This window comes from Vigna radiata, chromosome 9, assembly GCF_000741045.1.
Source record: "Vigna radiata var. radiata cultivar VC1973A chromosome 9, Vradiata_ver6, whole genome shotgun sequence".
NCBI lineage: Eukaryota > Viridiplantae > Streptophyta > Magnoliopsida > Fabales > Fabaceae > Vigna > Vigna radiata.
This window is the reverse complement of record NC_028359.1, coordinates 18,380,581-18,405,863: the sequence shown is the minus strand read 5'-3', so window position 1 is coordinate 18,405,863 and position 25,283 is coordinate 18,380,581. Positions and strand designations below refer to the sequence as shown.

Below are 25,283 nucleotides of genomic sequence, written 5' to 3'. Positions count from 1 at the left end.
TCTAGGATGGAGGCCCTTCACAGGGGGCAGATAGCGACTGTTGAGATGATAGTCGGATTGTATGATCACTACTACAAAAATCTACATAGATAGCGCTTTTTTTTTTTTAATCATAGATAGTGCTTTTTAAGCGCTATCTATTAATAGATAGAAATAGATAACGCTTCTAAAAAAAAGCTATCTATTGTCAGCCACCAATAGACAACGCTTTTTCAAAAAAGCACTATTTATTGGTGGCTGACAATAGATAGCGCTTATTTAAAAAAGCACTATCTATAGGTCTAAATTTAAAAAAAAAAAATTAGAATAAAATATTTCAAAAAATATAAAATATTTCAAAAATATAAAATATTTTTTAAAAAGAAAATATAAAATATTGGTTCTATTATGTACAAACTCACACTACCTGTTGGTTCTATTATATACAAAAAAAAATATAAAATATTGATAACAATATGACAAAAGTTTCAAACAGAATGTTCATTAGTATGAATAAAAACTATTGGTACAATAATATTTCAAAAATAATCGTTGAGTCGTCTAGTACGTTTCATGACATGACATTACTTTATAAGACAATATATAAAACTATAACATATATATCCTATTTGTACCTATAAGCATGTATATCACTATAACATAACCTATAAACATATACTAATTACATGTAAGCACCAATCTTCCCTAACTTCAATTATTTGATTGTCACGATATTGTTGACATCTGCAACTAAAAAAATACTGCAAGAAAGAAAAATAATATAAAATTAGTTAATTGAATTTTTACTACAAATTAATTATGACAATGAAAATAACTACAACGTAGAAAACATCTTTATAATCTGAACATAATAGCAAACCAAAACTCCAGTAAACTACAAACAAATTTAATGCATGGTAACAAACAACTATATACCATGTACAAGTTTAAACTCTTATAATAAGTAATGTTTTCACACACACAAATACAATATAAAAATATATTACTTACACATTTGTCCTAAACTTGTTGACACGAACATACTTTCACAAAAAAGCTGAAATTGCAATAGCTGAAATTGGCAAAATTTGTAGAATTCTGCACCAACTTTTAAGGATTCAAATTGTCCAGCAAAAAAGCTAATTCAATCGTTAACCGAAGCATAATCTTTTACATGAAAGGTGTATACATGAAAAACAACTTGATGCAAGAAAAGCAAATTTTAATCGAACCATGGAGGGTCCAAGGCAACTACACTAAACTATTGGCATGTGCAGAATTTTAGCTACACTAAAATATGAATTTTTGCCTGTTCACTATTTATTTTATACAAAAGAGTATATTAATTCAGTTGTCCAGAACCAAATCTGTCATTGTGGTCTAGTCTTTCACGTAACAGGTATCTAAAGGATGCATAATGGGATAAAGAAAATTATATTTTTAATTAGACTTAATGTATAAGGTGTGATAATGGGATAGTAATTGGTAGCTATTTGTTAAAAATAAAATATCTATTCTGTCTTGTCAAGTAACTATTTTTTCAGTAATAAAAAATTAAGAATTAGTTAAGTTTTATAAAACCCCTCTTACTTTTTTTTTCTAAAAATTTAACTGTATAAATTCATTTTAGCTTACAGGAATTTATTTAACTTTTTTATGTTACAAATGCAAGATATTTAATCCATAATCCTAAGATTCACTTGATGAAAAGACTAAAATATCAAGGATCTACACAATTAGTTTATACTTTTTCTAGCTAAAAGTCTTACCATTAAGGAAAAACGGAATAAAAATTGGCACTAACAGAAAATGAGAATTGGTAGAGATATTGGCAAGTGTAGGGATATTGGCAAGTTATAATGGTGAATGAGCAAGACCAATTTTGGTATGATCCAAAAACTTACAAAAGTGGATAGACAAGGTGTCGCATCATGTGTAATTATTTTTTTTAAAGCTAATTGTATTAGTCCAAACTCACGGAAACAAAATGGGCAGAATTAAAAATCCTGCACTATTTGGGATGATAGGATGGACAATTTAGGGTGAACAATAAAGTGCTCCAAGCTTTCGAAAAATAAACCAAGTGCAGCAATCAACGTAAGAGATCTAACTATGCGTGAAATAAAGTCCAACAACAGTAAAAATTGGTTTTATAACGACCTGTACTTGGAGCAGAAGTTGTTTAAGGTATTCAATACCTATGAACCTCCATTGATTGACATGAAAGAAACAAACCTTTAGCATATATCATTGCCACCAACTTGGATTGAATTTGAACCCCATACTGCTGGAACCTGAACATGCAATGCCTGTCTGCAAGACTCTCCAAAAGCTTTGCAGCAACAAATGTCGCAGTCAAAACATATCCTTCATTTTTAAACATGTGTTCTCCATTGAGGTATTGAACAAGGATATCAATAAGAAAGGGTCCTACATAAGAGGCACACATCAAAAATGCAAATAAACCTGATAGGAAGATCCCTTGCCATGTCCACAAGAATAAAACCTTGGCCAGATTAAGAGTTGTCACATTCCTAACACTACCACACTCTGACTCTAGTTTGCTTCTAAAAGTTTGAAAAATCCCATAGTTTAAAGTGGGATATCCTCATGGTTTAAAGTCCTCTCATTGCCTAATGTTATTAATGGACTGATCCACGAGAAAGTGAGAATATTAAAAAATCCAGCATTTGAATTTCAGCGTAAATTTTCATTTCCTTTTGTCTTAATGGTATCAGAGTTGCTTCTTGTACTGGAGTCACCGTTTAGAAGGGTCTTTTCAAGAGTGGAAGGCTTAGCCATGTTTTTAACACAACAACCTGTGATAGAAGATCATATATAAGAATCAAGGTATATAATTGGCAAGAAAACATGTTTTACATAGACACAACACCAAATTCATTACAGTCTAAATCTTCAAACTTGAGTGAAAAATCATCAAAACTGTGAAAGATCACACCTATCCCACCACTACAAGAGGCCCATTCATTTCATCAAAATTGAACCTTACCTGGTGACGCTGCGGTATATAGAGCTCCATTTTCCAACAACACAGAGAACCATTTTATTGATACATTCTTTGGCGGTATAACCTTTCTCTTTCTTTGCTTTCTTCAATCTTTGATATAGCAAGAGCTGATCAATTGCAGAGTGAACCCTTACCCTGCATTGCCTGCATAGCCTCATTCACAGCAAAAACATCTAGTTAAAATCATGCCATCAATCGCGAACTTGGTACTTAGGTATTTTTGTCAATCCTTAAGCTAAAAGAAACACTTTCATATGACTAAGAAACACTTTATAATTCGAACGAAACGGTATACTCGCAATCTCAATCCAAAAGATTTTCAAATGAGAACGAAAGAATGAACGCAGAACCTACCAACATAGGGTGAAGCAAATGCACGAACGTACGAAATACATAAGAAGCGGAATTAATGAGTGAAATTGAGAAAGCGAAAGTGAACCTAGAGCAAAGGAATGGGATTTCTTGGACGTGAAAGATGAGGAAGAAGGGAACGATGGTAAGTGGGGCTTCTCGCGCTGTCCTTCTTCTTTACACTCCTCACTTTACCATTCCTGCAATAACAACTCCACTCTTGTCCGCTCCCAATCTTCACTCACGGTTCTAGGGTTTGGTTCGAGTAAGAGAAAAAATAAAATTGAGAAAGAAGAACAACTAGGTACTCACCGGAAAGAAGCTTTAATGGTAACATATTAAATATTGCTGCTGCGATCGACTTGCTCCACCAACACAGCAGTGACTTGTTTCACCATTGCAGGTTTAGGAAGAAAGCGTGAAATTTGAGCGGAAATGAAATTGGGACAATGGGTTTGATGAATATGAAATTTAGGGTAAAAGGGGAAATTTTGGTTGATAGTGAAAAGAAACGGGGGAACGCAAGAAACTGGAGGGAAAAAAAAGCACGCAAACTCATAATTTTTTTAAACGTAAAAAAAGAGTTATCTATTGTGTTGAGATAGACATCGTTTTTCTAAAAACATGCTATTTATATGTCAATTTTAAATTATGAATTAAAAAAATAATATTAATTATCTATAGATAGCATTGTTTTTAAAAACGCTATGTATTGTCTAAGTAATAGATAATGCTTATTTAAATAAACACTATCTATTATACTGCATTATCATAGATAACGCTTATTTAAAAAAACACAATCTATTGAGCGCAATCTATGATCAATTCTGTAGTAGTGGATCAGTCACCAGTACATTGGTGGACCATGGATGAGTTTCATGCAACAGTGGCTTAGCCTTAAGAGCAGGCAAAAAGCAGTGAGTCTGGTGCTGCTGCAGCACCAAACATAGATGAGGATGCTAATGATGGGAGCCAGGAGGAATCAGATGATAGCATGGGATGATTGAGGGCATCTATTTGTAGACAGGGTTTTATTTTTCTTGCACTTTTGTACTTTGAATTCCTAGAATAGGTTGAATTTGTATTTTCTGACAATGTTTGACTGAATAACATGCATGATTAGTCTATTTGATGATGATTGGATGTGGATGATAGTTGACTTGTGTTGCATGTTGACATCTAGGAAAAACGTTCACTAACTCTGTGAACAAATGTGTGATAAATTATGATTGTGGCTATGATGCTAAGTAGGGTGTATGAATGAATGATGTGTGAGAAAGCATGTTGTGTGAGGTATTGAGCTCCAGAGTTTTTATTGTTGTATGTATTGTTCACAGGAAAACACGAATGATATTGCCTTAATCTTGATGATTGATTGAATTGCATGTGAATGNCATATGATCAAGGCCATTTTTGAAAACCCTTCTCTAGCCAAATTTTCACCCAAAGTGCTCGAAATATTATACCCTTTTTGAACCTTAGCCTTAAACAGGATGAGAACCCTTGATTTGAAATTTTTTCCCTTGAGTTGGGTTGAGCTTAACTGTATGTGTTGGAAAGGTTCAAGTTTGGGGTTGTATGGGGGAAATTGAAAGGCAATTGAAAAGCATTGAGCTCAAATGTTGAGAAAGAAAAATGCATGAGAAAAAGAAAAGAAAAGAAGAAAAGCATGAAGATGAGCTCAATGTAAAAATAAAAGAAAAGGGAAGAAGTTGGGAATAAGTGAGATTGGCGAGGTAGAAAGTTGTGCTTAAATGTTGAATATTATTGGAGCTCTCTTAACTCAAGGATTTTGCATTCAAGAAAAACCAATTTTTCTTGTTAGCCCAGCCTCAATACAAGCATTAGAAAAGTCCTTATGATGACATTTGCATGTGAAGATTTGGATTGTTTGAGATGAATGGCAATTTTGTTTCATGTGACTTGTGAATAACAGAGAGTTGGAGTGTTACCTTAAACACTTGAGTGATTGAGTGAAACACTTGCTTGGTGAGAATTGATAAATTTCATGCTTACATCTTTGCTTAGTGGATTGGTCATGCTTTCATGCTTACATTTGTTGAGAACTATGTGATCATGTGAATTGAATTGAATTGAAAGCATGCATGCATCTTGATTTGATTCCACTGAAAATCTGAAATTGAGTAGTTCTTGTCATGAATTTTAGGAGTGTTGAACTATTGGATGAAAAAATGGAAAGCCAAGTTTTGTTTTATTTGCTTGAGGACAAGCAAAGTTCTAAGTTTGGGGTTGTGATAACAGTTGAAAAACAATTATTTTCATACTTCATTTGAGACCAAATTACACCCTTTAAGGCTTAGAATGAGCTTAGAATCAAGCAAAATTCGTAAATTGAGTCAGTTCAGAGTCAAAAGTTGTTTCTAGAGATATTATGCTTGTTTTGCATTGTTTTGCAGCATTTTTAATGAAAATGAAGAATGGGATTGAAGATGGAAGGTCTTAGACTCAAGTTAGAAGAAGAAACATGAAGAAAAGAAGAGTTTAGAAACCGCCTAGTGCCAAAATTCACCGCTAGGCGGCCAAATGCGACGAGGACCCACTGTCAGGAGCCTAGCCAAGCGGTTTTGCGACTAGGGGCAAACCGTCGGGTGGAACAATTCACCATCGGGCGGTGGCGCGATGATGAGGAAACCGCCGGGCGCCAAAAGTGTGACGTTGGGCGGTTGTCTGCTGGGCCTGGGCCTAAATTTTGTGACGCTCCTCAGCTATAAATAGCCCTATTGCGAGTTTAGATGCATTCTTTTGACAGAAGAGCGTGGCCAGACCTAATTTTCACTCCTTGGAGAAGATCTCTTGGATGCTTAGGCACCTTTTTGTCCAATCTAGGGTTTGCTTTTCCATTCTTCCATCATTTTTCATCTAAGTTCACCATGGTGAACTAAACCCTTTTGTTGTTGGGGAGCAATGTAATCTTTTGAAACTCTCTTTTATTGAAACTCTTTTTTATTTATATGCTTGTCGTATGCTTTGATTATCAATTGTTGGGTTTCTCACTTGCGCTTAATGCTTTTATCGTTTAACTCATTCGATAATTGTTGTTTGTCTTTATTGGTACGGGAACGTATAGTACTGTCATGAACTGGGGGAAGTTCCTTGATTAAGCAATACCACCTAGGGATAGGGGGTAGGATGATCAATTGTTTTCGCTGTTGTTTATAATGCATTATTAGTTACTAGGGGAGGCTAGGGATAGCAAGCCTGTAATTAATAATAGGCTCTTTTCGCGGAAGGATTGGGTTAAGGGTACACTAAGAAAGTTTGCATGACAATTAGATAACAAGGCAAATTAAATATGAGGAGTAGATAAGAGAGAGTGGATAAGATGAAAATGTAAACCCCAACAACTCCATTCATCCATAGTCTTTTTCTCGTCAATTTTATTAATCGCATTTGCATGTTTATTTGTTGTTTCTTGCATCCAAACCAATTAATTTCTCTTTGCAAGTCTTACGATTTCACTTTACCTGAATGATAAGGCCTTCGAGTTCCTTGGGAAGAACGATATTGGGTTTACCAATTATATTACTTGAAACGATCTGGTACACTTGCTAGAGTGTTAACACTCAGTCATCCATCTAAAACAATGGAATAAATAACATAAAAACACTCTCAAAATCACCCAACGGGACACAAAAAATGGTCATGGACTTCACCTACCTTCGTTCAAAAACCTATATGGGCTTTTTCCTCCACGTTTGAGTGGGACAAACTGTGTTTTGATGCACTTGATACCATCAATGATAACCAACATGAGTCACCCATGCAAAAAAATGGAAAAAAAAAAAATCACCATAGGAACAAAAAAAAATGACTTTAGGGAGTCACGCATAAATTTATGTACAAACCAGAAAACAACCCTTGGTAATCGATTACAAGGTCCTGTAATCGATTACAAGGCAGGACATGGGCAAAAATGGTCATGGACTTGACCTACACCTTGGTTTAAAAATTGCTATGGGCTTTTTCCTCCACAATTAAGTGGGACAAATTGTGTTTTGATGCACTTGACACAATCAATGATGACAAATATGAGTCATCCATGCAAAAAAAAATAAAAAAAATCACCCATAGGGACAAAAGAATGAGCCTGGGAGTCAAGTTCTCCTAGTTGGGGAGTCACAAGTAACCTTTTTGTACAAACTAGAGAACAACCCATGGTAATCGATTACAAGGTCCTATAATCATTACAAGGCATGACTTGGGAAAAAATTGTCATGGACTTCACATACCTTGGTTCAAAAACCTATATGGACTTTTTCTTCCACAATTGAGTGAGACAAACTGTGTTTTGTTGCACTTGACACCATCAATGATGACTAAAATGAGTCATCCATGCAAAAAAAAAAATGAAAAAATCACAAAAAAATGACGGTGGGAAGTCAAGTTCTCCCTGTTGGGGAGTCATGTATAACATTTTGTACAAACCAGAAAAGACCCATTGGCAATCAATTACAAGGTCCTGTAATCGATTACAAAGCATGACTTGGGAAAAATGGTCTTGGACTTGACCTACCCTAGTTTAAAATCCTATATGGGCTTTTTCCTCCACAATTAAGTTGGGCAAACTGTGTTTTGATGCACTTAACACAATCAATGATGACCAACATGAGTCATCCATGCAAAAGAATGGAAAAATCATCCATAGGGACAAAAAAATGACCCTGGGGAGTCAAGTTCTCCCAATTGGGAAGTCACCTATAACTTTTTGTACAAACTAGAAAAAAAACCCATGGTAATCGATTACAAGGTCCTGTAACGATTACAAGGCATGACTTGGGCAAAAATGGTCATGGACTTCACCTACCTTAGTTCAAAAACCAATATGGGCTTTTTCCTCCACAATTGAGTGGGGCAAACTGTGTTTTGATGCACTTGACACCATTAATGATGACCAACATGAGTCATCCATGCAAAATATAGAAAATATCTTCCATAGGGACAAAAAAAATGACCCTAGGGAGTCAAACTTTCCCAATTAGGGAGTTACATGTAAACTTTTGTACAAATCAAAAAACAGTCTCTAGTAATGATTACAAGGCATGACTTGGGCAAAAATGGTCATGGACTTCACTTACCTTGGTTCAGAAACCTATATGGGCTCTTTCTTCCACAACTAAGTGGGGCAAACTGTATTTTGATGCACTTGACATCATCAATGACCAACATGAGTCATCCATGCTAAAAAATATGGAAAAAAATCACCCATAGGGACACAAAACTGACCCTGGGGAGTCACGTTCTCCCAGTTGGGGAGTCACATGTATCTTTTTGTACAAACAAGCAATCAACACTTGGTAATCAATTATGGGGATCCTGTAATCGATTTCCAACATGTGACTTGTGCAAAAATGGTGATGGACTTCACCTACCTTGGTTTAAATACTTATATGGGCTTTTTCCTCCACATTTCAATGTAATAAGATGTTGTTCATGCTCTAAATACCAAAATTAATGAATAAACTCACTCATTTGTGTCTATAAATGGATGAATGATCAATTACTCAAAAAATTATTTCCACAAATTATCACAATCATCAATTGAAATCACTTTGGACACTATCTTTATATTCAAAATATTTCAACCACCAATGATGATAAAGAAGAGTTCAAATCACATTTATCACTAATGTATTACACAATGACAATGATGAATGGAATAATCTACATACATATTAACATTGCTAATATTTCTTGTAATTCATTTACATCTACAAAATCTACAATGATCTTCTATTGTCAATAAACACTGAATGCACAAATCCTTGTTGTTTTGGACCGTATCTGACGTAGGGGGTTCTTAGCTCACGACAATTGTAACGTAAATCGTCCTTCCTTCATGCACCTGTCCATATTACTTTTGTCCATGTAAATGCCTCTCTCTCCTTTGAAGCCAGTGTTGATGTTGGTTGCTTGAACTTGCGTACTGTTCAAACCAACTCCGTGTGTAATGATGGAAATTCAGCAGGACCAACACTTCTACCAAAACCTTCTTCGCCTTTTTCACGACCCTCATCTTCATTCTTTTGTTCAACCAACTTCTTCAAACCTAAAACCTTAGCTTCGAGTTCTTCAATTAGCATTTCTTATTCCTCTAAACCACGCATAAGAACTTCTTTACGTCTGCTAGTATGTGTTCCCTTTTGGTCGTTGAAATCCTCTCCACTTGTACCAGCTACTTCTTTAACAATTACATGAGAAAGTTCTTCTGTTGAAACACCAAAACATCATCAACCACCTGAAAATTTACAAAAGTTTCCATTGTATAAAACCATTGACATCATGCTTTCTAGGACCAAAGTGTTTCTTACAATCACTAAATCCCACAAGCTCATTTAAATCGATTTTATCACCAAGTAAACTCAACCCTAACCCTAAGCACACATCCATTTCCTTGAATTCTACAAACTTTTCTCCAAACCAAAACCCACCCCTAGAGTCAACCCATCTAACACATAACTCATTCAACACATTCCTACCAAGCTTAACAATGTCAAGCAATTCTGAAAACCAACTGAATGGTGTCTTTCCAATTAAGGTCATCTGCTATGGGGTCAATCTTCCATTTAAAGCACTAATAAACTTTTTTTTGAAAGAATATCAAACACACAACTGCATCAAAAATAAATTAATAACCAAAGGACGAACTAGAAAGGAAAAAGGGTAAATCAAAAATGGTAAAGGGGAAATGGAAAATGGCTAAGGAGAAAAGGAAATGGGGAAACGGAAAATGCGAAGGGGAAAGGAAATACCTTGTCATCGGAGTTTTCCATTGCTTCACCAAAGTCTCACTGGGTTGCCTTGTCAGAGCATATGGTCATTTTTCTTCGTGAGAGAGAAAGGAGAGAAAACACACATGTTGGAGAATGAAAATGGACAGTGGAGAGAGAATGAACACCATTTTCACCATTAAAATATTAGTGGTATTTTTGGAATCAAAATTCAATAACTCTGCACACCTTTTGCACGTCAGCTTTTATGAAAAAAAATTATTTTAAGTGACCCTACCATGTTGACATATGACCATTTTCAAAATATTATTATCAATTGTTAACATACCACAATCCAAATTGTATCGAGTAATAGGATGGATAAGAGATTATAAACATACTGTTACAAATATTAGTTTCATATTTATTCCCATATTTTTTGAAACTAATATGATTTTGGTGTTTTTTTATAAAGAATAAAAAAATATGTACATTTTTAGAAAAATATACAATATAAAAAACTTCAAGTAAATAAAACATTAACACAAAATAAAATGAAATCAACACAACTAAATAACATTTATTGATCCATTATATGAAGATATATCTTATTGTATTAAGAAACATTCAGAAATTAAACAACAACCATATATTGAAACGAAACAAAATTATAGTAAATGAAAACAATACAAATAAGAAAAGTTCAAAGACCAGAGGTAAAAGGAACACTAGTTGCAGGTATCCAGGATTTTCCAGTAATGAAATTGGAAACAGTGAATTGTGAGGCTTGAGAAGCACTTGTGATAACATGATATCCCAACCATTTAACTTTGTTTGCTGTTGAAGAACCACGTCTTGTGTTCATGTATTCTCCATAGTACAAACTACTTAATGCAAAGTTACCACTCCATTCCAACCATCCCTTTCCATTGATCAAACCATCTAGATAACTCTTAATGAAAATTGTTCTTGAATACTGTTTCCAAGGCCTTCCGAGGAGGGTCTTAATTGAGCTTTGAACAGGACTCAAATATGAGGCAGTAGTTACCCTTGAATTGTGAATAGAAATGCCAGTATTTTGGTTTGGATCGCTTCTTCCTTGATCAGTGACTGTGTTGACTTTGTTTGAAGGGTTTCTTGCATATAGGTTATAGTTTTGGAACACCACAACAGCATTACCAAAGATGAAGTCAACTGTGCCATATATGTCACATTCTCTATAGAACTGTCTATCAGAATACACATACAACGTGTCTTAATAAACTTCAAAGTTGCATCTATAGACACCAATGCAAAAACGTTGATTAACGTCACCCCTTAGATGTCAGTTAGGGGTAAGCTCGATGTATATTGATGACTGGTGGCATTTTCGTAAATAAGTTGGTCATATAGACGTCAGTTAGGAGGTGGCCCGACGTCTATATGGCGAAAATTAATGGCTATTCACCTACTTGTCAGACATATAGACATCAGTTAGGACAGCCCCGACGTCTATATGTCTGTTAGGTTGGTGAATAGTCACTTTTTTCTACCTTGTAGACGTTGGATCCTACCAAATTGACGTCTATATGGCGGACATTAATGGATATCCACCTACCTGTCAAAGCTATAGATGTCGGTTAATAGATACCCGACGTCTATATGTTTGCCAGGCAGGGGAAAAGTCATTCCTTTCCGTCATATAGACGTCGGGTGCCTCCACACCGACATCTATAATCGTATATAGACATTAGTGGCCTTAGTAATCGACGTCTTTAAGCCCCGCGAATATTAATTTTTAAATAAGAAAGACATCGGATTAGTAAGTTCACTGACGTCTTTTCCATTATAGACGTCGGGCTTGTGTGAAACCGATAACTGATTTCTTGTTAAAATAGTGATTGCGAACCAACAGTTTCCCGCACTTCATCGTCTTCCTTGGCTTTTCTCTCTGTTTCATTGAATTTACATGTGTGTTTAGTCTCTTTTGATTTGGTTAAACTTGCTTTTAATCCGATTAAAGTAATCTTTGATGTATTATCTTTTATTTGAACTGATTAAAATGTGTTTTCGTTGTGTTTTGGTGCGGTTTTTTCTTGTGTCTTTGGGTAGCGTAGTGCACCTTCTCCCTTTGCTAGTTTTCTTCTAAGAAAAACTTACGTTTTTTTGGATCTCTCATGGCATTCCAACCCGAAGACGAACCTGGATTATTGCATAGAGCCATTCCCACAGCCAATGAAAAAGAAAACGGTGAGAATACGGTGTCACTGTATTCTTTTTCATTGGCGGTCGGAGTGGACTCAGGCAACGACCCAGGTTCGTCTTTGGGTTGAAATACCATGAGAAATCCAAAAGACGTAATTTTTTCTTACGAGGAAACTAGCAAGGGAAGGAGGTGCTACTACCCTACCCAAAGACACGAGAAAAATCGCATCAAAACACAACACTTCATAGACGTCAGTTAATGTAATAACCGACGTCTATAATGCCCATAAACGTCGTGTAATGCAATGTTAGATGATTTTATAGCCGTCGGACGTGTCACTGAACCGACGTCTAGGGTGCCCTTAGACGTCGAGCTTTGGCCTAAACCGACATCTATAGCGATGTTGCACCTACAGAAATCCGACATTCCATTAACGTCACCCGTAAAGACGTCAGTTCATGAGGTGACGTTAAAAGCCCAAAATAACTGACGTCTAAAGTTCATTCTGCACTAGTGAGAATATAGATAGGTCTAATCCATAACGCAATGCAACAACTTGGTGATTTGCTACACCAGCAGTGTTTCTAAACGTGATGTCTTGTGCTATAAATCCATCTCCAACAACAGATGCAAAAGTTATATATGATATTAAATGCTTAATCCTTGGATAACTCTTTCTTATCAATAAGTAATTGGTAAATCGGATGAGTAAGAGATTCAAATTTTTCAACAATAGCACCATCAGTCTTTGATGGTGAAAATTATCAAATTTGGGCGATACGAATGGAAGCCTACCTAGAAGCTATGGATCTTTGGGAGGCAGTTGAAGAGGATTATGAAATTCCTATTCTACATGACAATCCAACGATGGCTCAAATCAAGAATCACAAGGACGGATAAACCAGAAAAGCTAAGGCAAAGGCGTGCCTTTTTGTTGCAGTTGCACTAACCATTTTCACTCGAATCATGTCTCTAAAGTCAGCCAAAGCCATATGGGATTATCTCAAAGAAGAATATGATGGAGATGATCGAATTAAAGGCATGAAGGTGTTGAATCTCATTAGAGACTTTGAATTGCAGAAGATGAAGGAATTTGAAACTATCAAGGAGTACTCTGAGAGGCTTATGAACATAGAAAATAGAGTAAGATTGCTTGGTTCTGAATTTAAGAACTCTCGTATTGTTGAAAAAATTCTGGTTACCGTACCTGAAAGATTTGAAGCCACCATAACCACGTTAGAAAACTAAGGATTTTCCAAGATCACTCTTGCAGAGCTTCTCAATGCTTTGCAGGCACAAGAACAAAGAAGAGTCGTGAGGCAAGAAGGTTCCATTAAAGGAGCCTTACAAGCCAAACATCATGAGAATGCACAAAACAACAACAAGAAAAATTTTTATAAGAAGAATCAAAATCCTACTAGAGATTTAGCCAACAACAAAACAGGAGTCAAGAAGGGATCCTACCCTCCATGTCAACATTGCAATAAAATGGGTCATCCTCCATTCAATTGTTGGAGAAGGCCTGACGCTAAATGCACCAAGTGCAATCAACTTAGGCATGAATCTGTCATATGCAAGAACCAAAATCAGCAGCAGGAGATGCTTAAATTGCAAATGAATAGGAGGAAGATCAACTTTTTGTTGTAACCTGTTTTTCAACCGATGCTTCAAGTGAATTTTGGCTAATTGATAGTGGTTGTACTAACCACATGACCTTTGACAAGGCACTCTTTAGAGATATGAGGCTAATTGATGTCACCAAAGTCAGAATAGGCAATGGTAATTATATCTCAGTAAAAGGAAAGGGGACAGTTGCAATTACAAGCTATGCAGACACAAAATTTATTCCAGACGTTCTTTTCGTTCCTGAAATTGACCAAAATTTGTTAAGTGTTGGTCAATTTATTGAAAGAGGATTTAGAGTTATTTTTGAAAACAAAAAATTGCTCGATTAAAGATGCAGTTGGTCTAGATATGTTCAAGGTAAAAATGATAGGTAAAAGCTTTGCTTTAAAACCATTGGAGGAGGAGAAAACTATTTTTTCATTCAAGGAAAATGTGACAAAAATCTGGCATAAGAAGCTAAGACATCCTCATCATATTTTGGGTGCAAAGAGTTTCTTTTATTTTGCAGCAATGGCTGCAACATTGGTTTTGATCCTTCTCAATATGGTTGTAGTTTTCCATGGAGGCAAAACAAATTCTTTCATTAGAAAGGTCAATAGGACTGAGGACATGCTCCTTCATAGTGATGTATTTGTTGCCCATTCTAGCTATAATGCTAGGGTCATGATCGTATCATGGGTGACTATGGACAAATCAGGAAAAACTTAATACGTTATTGGAATGAGGTGTATGAGGAAGACCTTCAAAACTATAAAGATGAAGAAGAGAAGGAGTCCAAAGATACTAATAAAGTTAACACTGAAGTTATCAAGAAGAGTTATATGTTAGAATTCACGGTTCAGGATTAAGAGATTTTAATTGAATCAAAGTCTGTTTCTTAAGGAGTGAATTAAAATTAGGATACAAATATTAGTGGATAGTTATTTTTTAAGTTTTAAATATTGTAAGTTTCTCATTATTTTACAATCAATAATACAAAATTATTTTTGCTAAAAAACCAACAGGCTGAACGAAAGGTTGTGATGCCCCCTCCTACACTTTTGTTACCTGTAATTATAGTCTTTCCAATACCATCCCCCACCAGCATTATATTCTTTACTTTTATCTTAACTTGTTCATTGTACTCTCCACCCTTCACGTATATTACATACCTTCCGCTGCTACTCACTGGTGCAGCATTACTCACTGCTGTGTACTTTCCAGAACCATCTTTTGCCACCACTATGTTGGCCTTAGAAGTTGGAGAAGAAGCTTGCAACAATTTCCTGTCACCAGGCTTCACCCATGTTGGAAACCCATCTTTGTAACTTGGTTCTTCATAGTCAACCTTATTAAGAGCCAAAGTGTTGCTCAACAATTGGGTAACATTGTTGGACATGAAAGAGAGAACATAGTCTTGAACCCCAAGCTCGTAGAACCCAGCTTTGCATGTCTCAAGGTTAGTGAGAGTTGTGCTGAGCCATGTTTAAGTATCAACATGGGAGCTCTTGGTGTTAGGGTCTAAGGTTTTGTTGAGTTTAAGGATGGTTTGTTCATAAAGTTCAACACAGTCAGTCCATGCAACTGTTTCACGTGGATTATGGAATTTTGAAGCCAGTGAAAGAGTGTTTGCATGGGCTATAAGTGCACGTTCTTGAACAAGTTGAAGTGAAAGTTGGAGGAAATCAGATTTTTGGTTGATTTGTTTGTATTGGTGAGTGGGGCTGTTGGTTAAGAAATACTCACATGGTTGAGGATTTGGGGTTTGGTTGCACCAAAGTTGAACATCATTCCCAGAATAACTAGAAACGAAAGAAGAAACTAAGAAAGAAACTAAGAGTGTGATGAACAAGTTAAAAGTTGACATGGTTTTTGGTTTATTATCCTTCTTGGCTTTAATGGCTTACTTGGATAATGATGGATTGTGTTTGATGTTGTATATTTGGTGTCCATTTATAGAGGAAAAAGCTTTTTGATTTTCCAAATCCTTTTTCTTAGTTTCGTAGTTTGTGCGTGTGATTTTTGATCTTCACCATGCATGCATGGGAAAGTCAGTGATGATCCAAATTAATTGTCTGCATTAGATTCTACTGTAATGAAAAATGGAATCTTCCACCATTTTCTCTTACTTAGTTTGTTCTCAACTGTTTCATTCAGACATATAACTCTATGGAACTATGAAGATCTAAACAATGGGACGACTTTGTTGCCATATTTAGAACTGGAAAAAGCATACTTTGACTGTCAACTTGCAACCTGTCACCGCCACGACAAGAATAAACATCTATATTTAAAATATGAAATATAGATAAAAAAATGTAAATTAAAGTGTTAGATAGAAAAAACTAAAAGAAAAATAGTTATCAACTAAACTATGAAATAGTAACTTTTTTTCGCTCAATGTTAAAATCAAGTTATTAAAAAAGAGTTTAGTGTACTATCATGGGTATAAAATTTTTTAGTCATTTTATTATGTTAATATCAATTCATTAATTTTTATAAAATAATAAAAAATTATGATAAAGAAAATATAATATTATTAAATATTTGTAACATCCCAATAAATATAGATTAAAAACTATGCATATATCCAGGAGTTATCAATAATAATATGATAGAACACTGAAATAAATATAAGTACAGGATATAAAATATCCATAAAAGTTTAAACTGTACAAAAAAAAAATAGAAGTTTTATACAAATTTACCACCTAGACCGAACGGTGCTACAAAAGGGAATCCTACCGAATGGTATTACAAAACCAAATAAAACCGAACGACTACAAAACGCAAGTATATATACATATAACCTACTGAGTAGACGATCCTACACTATCTTCCGGCTGCTCGCTCTGCAGGGCTTCCTCCAAAGAGTCTTCAATATCTTCTGCTCACATTCATAGAATGATCATTGCAGTGAAGAGAACTGAACAGACAAATACAAACATGATAGGAAAATAAGGGTAAGCTTATGTAATTTAATTAATCAAATCCAACATAACGTTTTAACATAACAATTTAAAAATAAAAAACAACATATTCAATCATGCATTTCTCATACAAGTATCACAATCAAAGACCGAACATATGAAATATTATAACCGACCACTTTCGACACTGACTATCCAGACTGTATGAAAATGTAGTTTGTGGTCGTTCGTGCACCCGGGTGGTGTAGTAACTGGAAACCCATCAGCTGCCACCCGAGGTTAAACCGTTATACCTCACCTAAGGACCCCCCCCCCCCCCCTTAGACTAGGGCCTCCTGCCATTCTCACCACATGACTTACCCATCTCTATTTGAGAACTGGTAATCATTATAATTTCAGGATGAACACCGTGAATTTCACTATCCATATTCATACTTTACCAAATCCAAAACCAGATACTGAGACATTCCTCCTTGGAATTCTCTTTCATACCACTTGAAATATTCTCATCCTTCTTCATCCAATATACATACATAAGTAAAATTAAACCAAACAGTAAGCCAATCATCATAGTCGAATACAACCGAACGAAAGAGCTTAACATAATTCTATGAACTAGGCCGAACGGAAGATCACTCCTTATATGTATACATGATTGAACGTTCCTGAAGTCGAACATCTGAACAATCAAATTCTAAAGCTAAACCGAACACTCGAATATTAGACTGAACCTGTGTGACCTATAACAAATACTATTGTCTTAGACCAATCCCTATTGACTTAATCAGAATAATAAGAGTTTAGGCCGAATACTATTGGCTTAAACCGAATACTATTGCTTTAAACCAAACGCTAATGGGTTGGACCGAACACTATGTATTTAGGCCGAACATTTTTATATAGGATGAAGTTCTCTTCAAAAGACCGAGCGTTAGTATAGACCGAACGCTCTTCATGAGATCGAGTGTCAGTACAAGACCTAACACTCATTTAAAGAAGTATTATTAATAATATGCCAAGCACTCTTTTCATATACGATTAAACCAACAATGAAACTAACTTAACTTATTTTGAATATCTTCACTAACTAACTCGTAAGAAAATCAATATAACCTTACTGAACCGAACGCTCAACATTAACCAATAGAAGATCGATCAGTCATCAACTGAAATCTCCAACGGAAGAGAATTCAGTCAAGACCATACGTACTAAAGGAAAACCGAGCGGTCCTAAATGACCCTCGGTCCCAATTACAAACTTCTGCAGAATTTAGCAGAGTTAAGAATGACCCTATTTCTACCCAATTATTGATAACTTACCAAACATTAATTCATTCAAACAAACATGCAATATCATCAGATCAACCAATTCATCAAACACCATCATTCAAACATACCATATCCAAACCAGTAAATCATAATTAAATTACAAGCTTCCCTTACCTCTTGACCGGACAGATGCTCACTCAACAACAGGATGTGTTTCCCTCAACACCAACCTTTTCTAGAATAACTATAACCCATTGAACAGGACAAAAATACCAAAACATGATCAGGATTTTGTGGAGATGAAACTGATGAACGCATGCAACCAGAACTTTGGTTTGCATGTGCCCGAAAACATGTTTCTCATGAAGAAGATGAACTTACCAACACCGAATGACGATTTGATCGGTGCAAACGAAAGCCTTTTACACTAGGAAAGCTTAGACAAGATCTGTTTGGTGATCGGAAGTAAAAAGGATGAGAATTTGAGAAGAGGAGACTAAGGAATTTAAAGAGAAGCTAGAGAGAATGAGGAGAAATGTAGTTCTGAAAGTAGAGGAGGAAGGTTGCATGCAGAAAGTGGCTGGAAATTTGAAATCCCAACTTAAATACCACCGCCAAAATCGGACGATCCAATCTGCTGCAGTCACCTATCTTCCACTTTCTAAATTTCATACTTTCCCCCGTTACCACCCGGATCCCACTTAATTGGACATTTTAATGGGTCTAACAATATTCAATATAAAAAAACATATTCTATTTTTTTTAATATCAAATATTTAGAAAAAATTATAATTGTATGCATTTTAAATTAAAGTATAAAATAAAATTTGATGACAACCAAACATATTTACTAAATTTACAAAAATTAATGAAACAAAGTTGATAAAATTTAAAAATATTTTTAAAAAGATATAAAAAGAAAATAAGTATTCAAATTTAAAAATATTTTAAATGTTTCTTTATTCTCATTTTTTAAATTTTAATTAAATCTTTTTTTTATATACATAATCATCTCCATTTGGCTAGATATGGAAAAAGGAAAAAAGTGAAATAAATATGTACATACTTATCTTAATTCTCATATTCAATTGAAATAAAAAAATGTGTATTACTTATAAATATACTCATACTCAATGTAAAAATTTCTCGTCAAAACAGTGACGAATTTGGACAATGTCCACACAAATAAATTTATTTATTTGTTATCATGATTATCATGGCTAGCAAATGAATTTGTGTGTATGAATTTTAGTTGTGTATGAATTTTAGTTGAAAAGAAACGATAAATTTTCTTAGTCTTCACTTTTATTTACATAATAAATGCACTTCAAATAATTAAGTTTTATTTTAAATTTAAAAAAAAAAATACACTTAAAATATTGCAATAGTTACTAAATATAGTTCAAGTACTTTTGTTTTTGTTTAGACAAACTATTGTTCTATTTTAGTCTATTTTCATATAATTTAAATTAGTAATCATAAGTTAGCATATGTAAACTATTTATGTTCATTATTTTTTATTTATTTTCTATCTTTTTTTTTCTAGTACAGATATTGACATTATTCTCTATCTAAAATTTTAAAACAATGGATTAGTAGATTTATATAGTGATTTACTTTCTCATTTTTATCCAATCCAATGTGAAACTTTAACTCATACATAGATTCTCAACACACAATTCTCAAATTCTCACCTAAATCCTTAAGTTAAAGAGATACTTAAACTTGAAACATTTAAGGCTGTGTTCTTTTGCATGGATTTGTGGGAGATGATTTGGGGGAGATGATTTGAATGGATTTGAGTGGATTTGAAGGTAATTTTTTTGTTGTTTTTTTAGGTAGATTTGTGGGTAATTGAGAGTGAATTTGAGGGTAAAGTTTATGAGAATTAGTGTAAGATTTGATTGATGTAACAGATTTAAAAAATTAGTTTAATTGGTAGAAATTAAAGATTACCAAAATATCCCTAGTTATTAAAGTAATATAAAATGTTATTTTTTAATGTTATATTTAAATGTATGAATGTTAATAAAGAGAGGAATTAATCAATAATAATTAAAATTAATTTTAAATATTAAAGAAATTATAATTGAGTAAAAAAATTATTTTTAAATGTAACAAAGTGAGGTCATAGCCTCACGTGCTTCGCACGTCTTTCACTCTTTCCTCTAACCCTATCCTCTGCTTGCCAAACCACGTTTCAAGAAGTTGAAGCTCCAGGACAAAGTCTTCATGGAGAATTACGGGAGGAACTACTCCACGCGGGAAGAGTATTTACAACGTTTGGAGATTTTCGCAGGAAACATGCTGAGAGCGGCGGAGAACCAGGCGCTCGATCCCACTGCCATCCACGGCGTCATGCAGTTCTCCAATCTCACCGAGGACGAGTTTCAACGCCACTACACCGGTGTCAATGGCGGCTTCCCGTTGAATAATGGCGCGGGCGGTGTGGCACCGCCATTGGAGGTGGATGGACTGCCGGAGAAAATGTTGGAGAAGCTGGATCCAGATACGCCAACCTTGTATCCGGATACGCCTGGTTTGGAACTCCTTCGCACACGCAGCTTCTTCACCTGTTCAATCCCTTCTTCCACGTTTGCTCATCTGCATCTACCCCGTCATCATCATCAACACTGTTCTTCCTTCTCCCATGCATGCCAGTGCTCTTCCTTTAAATCACAGTCTTGTTGGTCGTCACTCTCTGCACAATGTGTATGTTATTTAATTTGTATGTATTAATTATTTCTGTTGGAGAACAGGGGCACAAGGGTCTTTCCGCAGTGAATCAGCGTAAATCCTCGCAAACTAGCGAGATGCATTCAACAGTAAGATCCTGCAAATCAGCTGATTTTTATCTTCGCAAATCAGCGCAAATCGTTTGAAGAGAACAACTCACATCTCGCAAATCCGTTCTCTCGTATCGCCGTGAATAATGTATTCTCTCCAAACGAACACAGCGTTAATGTGTTTATCTCTTCATTGATAATATTGAAATTTATTTACAAATATAAAAGTAGTTATTTCCTACTTTATTACTTTTTTTAATCATATTGTTACTAGAGTTTTTTATTTTAAATGGACCCGAAGTCTAATATATAGATTCACAACCTCTTCAACTCGTCTAGAAATCAAGATTTGCTAGATAGAGTACATGATTTCTTATCACTTCTCTTTCGAAAAAGTTATAAATAAGTTATGTTATAGATTGTTTTGATTGAGTTTAACGTGATATTGTTATAGACGTATTATTTTAAATTAATTAAGTATTTATAATAAACTTTTACTAAAGAATAATTTTGTGTATGAAACACTTATTTAATTATTAGTTATTGTAAAAATGAAAATTTTAGTATTTAAATGTGTAAAATAGATCAAATTAATTCATAACATTACAATGACAAATTATCCTTTAATTTACTATAAGTTGATGGTTAAGAATATATTTTAGTAATTTTACAAAATTTAGCTATAATGCGTTATTATAAGATTTTTCGTACATAAAGAAAACGAAAATAAATATTTATAATTTATAATATAGTATAAATACAAAACAGAAGGTATAAAAATTTGTGTATTTTTGAGAAAACGTCTATTGTTTATAATGAGAATAAATATATCTGAACTATAGTGCACAAAAAATGAGAATAATGATAGATTTGGGAATAAATTTCAAATATAAATGATTTCTTAAGTCATAATTATGGAATTTTAATTCTTCTAACTGGTAAAATATCCTTTTCAGTGATGGTATTCCTATTTTTTCAAAATGGACAATCACTTCTATTTTAACACTTATTTTTTTTCTTATAATCATTCTTATTTCTTTCTGGAATTCCTTCCACTTTGGATATTCTATAAAGAGAAGAAGAAGACTTCAACTTAGAGTATAACCTATAAATATGATTGGAGTGGTTAAGCATTTAATTTTTAATAAATTTTTGATTTAAACCCTTTAATTGTCTCTATTTGTATGTTGACTTTTTCTAGTTTGTTCCTTGACTTATTAGAATCTTCAATTGAATCTTTAAAAGTACTAATTTTGGTTTTTCCCAGTTTGATCCCCGACTTATTAGAATCTCCAATTGAGTCTTTAAAAGTGTTAATTTAAATCAATTGAGTCTTTGTCGTTAAATTTACTTAACGGTGTTAAGTTTTTGCATAGGCGGGAGGGTGATGTGTCAATTTTTGAACACGTGGTATGGTGAGAGTTGAAACGTGGAATTTGACAACTTGTAAAATTATAATAATATGTATTTCTGAAAAAAAAAATTGTAAGACTGAAACTAAAGTTTTTAGAGAGGCCAAAAACATATTTTTTTCTCAACTCGAAAAAAAAATCAATTCTAATCTAAATGGTCTCTATGTGCATAATTATTCATCATCTCCCAATTCTTCATCTTCTACAAACAACCACGAGTGCTGCTCACAGTAACTCCCACTTATATCACAATGCCAAAAACTAGAAATATGTTGATTACAAGCCACTCGTGCTTGAAGTTGTGGTTAGCACCGAGAAAACATCAATAATCTTGGATCCTTCATTTTAGGTGGATGATGTTCCTTTCTCAGCTGCACAAGAACTTCCTGTTCTTCTTCATCTAAATCTATCACCTCTCCAAGGTAATAATTAATTTTCTTAGAATAAACAGGAATTTGAGGATGATTTTCTTCTATAGGAACCATAGTCACATGTCTGAATATTTCTCTCATCTGTCCATTGTGACTATCTCTTCTTTTCTCAACTTCTTTAAATCCCTGTTCTTCTTCCTCTTCTTCACCAAGCTTGTCACTCTCACTTACCTCTTCTTCATCACTACTAATCTTAATAACTTCCACCTCTGCTTTTCTTTTTCCCTTACTACAACAACATGACACTCTTCCTTAGGATTAATATCAGTATTAACCCTAGACTGATTCTTTTCTGTGATCCCAACCATTTTTGACAGTTGGCCAAGTTGCATCTCCAAAGATCTAAAGCTGGTCTGATTACTTGAATGTTGAGAATCATAATCTTTCAAGAGTTTGTCAAATCTATTAGAAAAGTCTCTAACATTCTCTGTCAATTGATTTATTTGCTACCACAAAGGAGAAGGTTGTTGTTGCCTGAAGCCTCCTGTTTGCCCTGATGGGTTGTTTTGTTGTTGACCAATACTCGGATGATTCTTCCAACCCAGGTTAGGATTGCCTTGGTTGAAATTCCCTTGCCTGTATTGGAATTGGTTCCCCATGTAATTAGCTTCCTGCTGCATCTCCTCAGGTATAGCACATTGACCATTGATATGGTCACCACCACAGAAATCACATAGCTGCTGTGTTTGGGAGACATTGCGAATCTCCTTTGGAAGTTGTGAGAGGATCTTTGTCAATGTATCTAGCTTTTGGGTCAAAAGATGATTCTGAGCTAGCATTGCATCATCTGTAGGTAAGTGCAAGACTCCTCTCTTTTGTGTTGGTGCGCCACTTTCACTGTACGCTTCTTGTCCATTAGCTGCCATACTCTCTATCAAGTCATAGGCTTCATCCTCAGTCTTCTGTTTGATATCACCTTCAGCTGAGGCATCCAACATCATCTTGAACTACATGTTCAGTCCACCAAGGTAAGCAAGAACAAGGGTTGTCTTGTTAAACATGTGAACTGGTGTCTTCCTGAGCAAGCCTTTGAATCTCTCTCATGCTTGACTTAGAGTTTCTTCCATGCCTTGCTTGAATGATGAGATTTCTAGTCTTCCCTGAGTAACTTTAGACTGTGGAAAATATTTGTTGATGAACTTTGTAGCCATAGTCTCCCATGTAGTAAACGTCCCTTCAGGGAAGGAATTAAGCCATGTCTTAGCATTGCCTCCCATTGAGAACGAGAACAAGTTAAGCCTCACTCTATCATCTGATACACTTGCCATCTTCACTATATTGCAGATTTCACTAAACGCGGTCAAATGGTCATAGGGGTTCTCATTTGACAGGCCGTGAAACTGGTTGCTTTGCACCAGGTGTATAAGTGCTGGATTCATCACCATGTTGGTCGTTTGATCCGTAGGCATGGTTATGCTGTTAAAATGGAAAGGGCCAACATCATTAGATTGGTCTACAGAACTGCGTCTTGGAGGAGTTCGGTCAGCCATCTCCTCTGTGCTTCTAGCTGGTGAATGTGATAGTAATCTTTCAGGGAAAGGAAACAAATCCCTAGATGGGCGTCTGACTCTCCTTCTCCCCCTTGTCTTGCTTAAGCATTCAAGAAGAGGTTGTGCATTTTTCTTGCTCCTAGTGTATCTAGTCTCCTGCTGCATGAACAAGAAACACAAACCCTAGTAGCACTTTTTATATAAAAAATAAAAGATAAAAAGATAAAAAGACAAATATATACAATCAAGTCAAACTTAATCAGTTTACACTACTAGTTAAGTTAAACCACGAGTTCCCGGCAACAGCGCCAAAAACTTGTTAAGTCCCTAGCAAGTGTACCAGGTCGTTATAAAGTAATATAAATGGGTAAGTCCAAGTATCGTTTCCCAAAGGACTTTTAGGCCTTACTTTTCATGTAAACTAATCGCGTAAGACTTGAGAAAAGAATTAAGTTGAGTTGTTAATGCAAAGAACAAAAGTAAACATGCAAATACAGTGATTCAATTGGCTTAAAGAAACTATGAATGAATGGAGTTGTCGGGGTTTACAATTTCATCTTATCCACCTTCATATATCTACTCTTCTTATTTAATTAGCTTATTTATCATATTGTCATGCAAACTTTCTTAGTCTACCCTTAACTCAATCCCTTGGTGAAAAGAGCCTATTACTAATTACCAGCTTGCTATCCCTAGCCTCCCCTAGCAATTAATAATGCATGATAAACGGAAGCAAAATACAATTGATCGTCCTACCCCTATTCCTAGGCGGTATTAACATAATCAAGGAATTCAACACCAGTTCATGACATTACTGTACGTCCCCGTATCAATAAAGACAAACAAAATCTACCGAATGAGTTAAACGATAAAAGCATTAAGCAAAGGTGAAGAACCCAACAATTGATAAATCAAGCATATGCAAGCATATAAAATAAATAAGAATTTGGATATATGAGAGTTTCAAAAGATTACATTGTTCCCCAACAACCTAGGGCTTAGTTCACCATAATCATGGTGAAACTAGATGAAATATGATGAAAGAATGGAAGAAATAACCCTAAACTTGGTAGATTGGAGCCTAAGCAT

General features: G+C 34.8%; 1 long non-coding RNA gene and 1 pseudogene across 2 annotated transcripts; both read right to left on the bottom strand.

Moving 5' to 3' along the window:
- Positions 1–492: 492 nt before the first annotated feature.
- Positions 493–3,885, bottom strand: LOC106773731. Of its 2 annotated transcripts, XR_002669735.1 has the most exons (5): positions 3,671–3,885; positions 3,447–3,607; positions 2,990–3,151; positions 2,215–2,798; positions 493–740 (listed from the first exon to the last, which is right to left on the bottom strand). It is a non-coding gene; the product is annotated as an uncharacterized LOC106773731 (long non-coding RNA). The 2 variants fall into 2 exon arrangements; XR_001376681.2 differs by having other exon boundaries at positions 3,447–3,885.
- A 6,904-nt stretch (positions 3,886–10,789) lies between these two features.
- Positions 10,790–15,743, bottom strand: LOC106773476 (annotated as a pseudogene).
- Between the last annotated feature and the right edge of the window lie 9,540 nt (positions 15,744–25,283).